General features: G+C 42.2%; 2 non-coding genes across 2 annotated transcripts; both read right to left on the bottom strand.

Moving 5' to 3' along the window:
- Nucleotides 1–388: 388 nt before the first annotated feature.
- On the bottom strand, nt 389–460 carry TRNAE-UUC (transfer RNA glutamic acid (anticodon UUC)). The gene has a single exon. It is a non-coding gene; the product is annotated as a tRNA-Glu (tRNA).
- A 1,628-nt stretch (nt 461–2,088) lies between these two features.
- On the bottom strand, nt 2,089–2,160 carry TRNAE-UUC (transfer RNA glutamic acid (anticodon UUC)). The gene has a single exon. It is a non-coding gene; the product is annotated as a tRNA-Glu (tRNA).
- Between the last annotated feature and the right edge of the window lie 340 nt (nt 2,161–2,500).

Below are 2,500 nucleotides of genomic sequence, written 5' to 3'. Positions count from 1 at the left end.
TAGCGCATCAGTCTCATAATCTGAAGGTCGTGAGTTCAAGCCTCACACGGGGCACTGTTCCCTCCTTTTCTCGAGAGATTTTGTCACCAACTTAGAACTTTTCCATTCAATTCTACAACTTTTTCCATTAGAAAGGAAATGGGAATCCAAATAACTTACCGGACCCATGAGTTGTTGAGTCCCTTGACACTTTAGTGTAAAAAGGGGTGGTTGAGAATGAGTTGAGCTACGAATCCAAATTGAATCTTGTGTGAAGGGTCAGAATGAAGTGCCAAAACGCGGGCGTTCAGCATTTTTGCCTGAAAAAAACAAATCCTACTTGAAATACGTTTGACTAAAAAACACGCGTCAGTTTTTGAATGTTGGCAGCGGTGCAGAAAAGGATGCGTTCCCATACCAGTAGTCGAACCCGGGCCACCTGGGTGAAAACCAGGAATCCTAACCACTAGACCATATGGGAGAAGATGTACTACCAGCTCACTTACAATATGAAAAAAAAGAGGTGTACTGCTTTGCACAAGCAACTTCCGCAGATTATTACGTGCATTTTGCCTCGTTAGCGCAGCAGGTAGCGCGTCAGTCTCGTAATCTGAAGGTCATGAGTTCGATTCTCACATGGGGCACTGGTACCGTGTTTCCTTAACTGATTTTGCCACCATCTTGGCTAGAGAGTCACAGCTCTTTTCCATTCAGTAGCAAAACATCACCAATTGATGGAAGGGGAGCTCCAATGACAAACAGGGATAAAGGCTTGTTGAGTCCCTTAACACCCAGGAATTAAAAGTGAGAGATATGAATGGTTTGAGATATGACATCAAATAAGCTTTTGTGCAAATAAATATCCAAAAAACCTGGTGGTCTGCATTTTTGGCTGCAAAGAGCAGTTCCAACCTAAACTGATTCTGTCTGCAAGGCACGTGTTGGCTTTGGAATGTGGACACTAGTCCCCAAAAAAAAGTCTCTCCCATAGCAGGAATCGAACCAGTCAACCAGGAATACTAACTAAGTCTTTCTCCACATGTTGTAAGCAGTACAGTAAACAGCAAGACAGGTGTAAAAAAAAAAAAAAAAAAAAAAAAGAGTGTTTTGCTTTGAATACAAAACATCAACATTACAAGAGCTGAAACACGCTACATGGTCAAGGTTTTTGGCACGTCAGTTGAATAATTTGAAGATCATGAGTTTTTTGCTCACACGTGGCATCCTCCTTTTCTCAAGAGATTTTGTCACTAACTCTGAACTTTCCAATTCAGTTCTAAACTGTTTCCGATTAGAAAGAACATGGGAGCCCTAATGACAGACAGGACACATGGCTTGTTGAGTCCCTTGACACTTTTGTGTAAAACTGTGTAGTTGAAAAAGGCTTAAGCTATGAAACAAAAGGAAATCTTTTGCAAAAGTCATAATGCATCGCCAATGTTAAGTATTTTTGTTGCAAAGTGAAAATCTACCAGAAACATTTTTGATTGAAAAACACGTGTCAATCTTTGAATGGTGGCAGTAGCTAAGATAAAGATGCATTCCCATACCGGGAGTCGAACCCAGGCCACCTGAGTGAGAGCCAGGAATCCTAACCGCTAGACCATATGGGAAAAGATGCACTAATGTCTCAGTGACATTATGAAAAAAAAAAGTTTTCTGCTATGCACAATAAACTTCTGCAGATCTGCAGGTACAGCTTACCTCGTTAGCGCAGTAGGTAGCGCATCAGTCTCATAATCTGAAGGTCGTGAGTTCAAGCCTCACACGGGGCACTGTTCCCTCCTTTTCTCGAGAGATTTTGTCACCAACTTAGAACTTTTCCATTCAATTCTACAACTTTTTCCATTAGAAAGGAAATGGGAATCCAAATAACTTACCGGACCCATGAGTTGTTGAGTCCCTTGACACTTTAGTGTAAAAAGGGGTGGTTGAGAATGAGTTGAGCTACGAATCCAAATTGAATCTTGTGTGAAGGGTCAGAATGAAGTGCCAAAACGCGGGCGTTCAGCATTTTTGCCTGAAAAAAACAAATCCTACTTGAAATACGTTTGACTAAAAAACACGCGTCAGTTTTTGAATGTTGGCAGCGGTGCAGAAAAGGATGCGTTCCCATACCAGTAGTCGAACCCGGGCCACCTGGGTGAAAACCAGGAATCCTAACCACTAGACCATATGGGAGAAGATGTACTACCAGCTCACTTACAATATGAAAAAAAAGAGGTGTACTGCTTTGCACAAGCAACTTCCGCAGATTATTACGTGCATTTTGCCTCGTTAGCGCAGCAGGTAGCGCGTCAGTCTCGTAATCTGAAGGTCATGAGTTCGATTCTCACATGGGGCACTGGTACCGTGTTTCCTTAACTGATTTTGCCACCATCTTGGCTAGAGAGTCACAGCTCTTTTCCATTCAGTAGCAAAACATCACCAATTGATGGAAGGGGAGCTCCAATGACAAACAGGGATAAAGGCTTGTTGAGTCCCTTAACACCCAGGAATTAAAAGTGAGAGATATGAATGG

The sequence above is a fragment of the Phyllobates terribilis genome, unplaced genomic scaffold (genome assembly GCF_046119375.1).
Source record: "Phyllobates terribilis strain yellow unplaced genomic scaffold, ASM4611937v1 Scaffold_11__3_contigs__length_659146591, whole genome shotgun sequence".
Lineage (NCBI taxonomy): Eukaryota > Metazoa > Chordata > Amphibia > Anura > Dendrobatidae > Phyllobates > Phyllobates terribilis.
The sequence above is the reverse complement of the archived record's forward strand: the minus strand, read 5'-3'. Positions and strand labels throughout refer to the sequence as shown.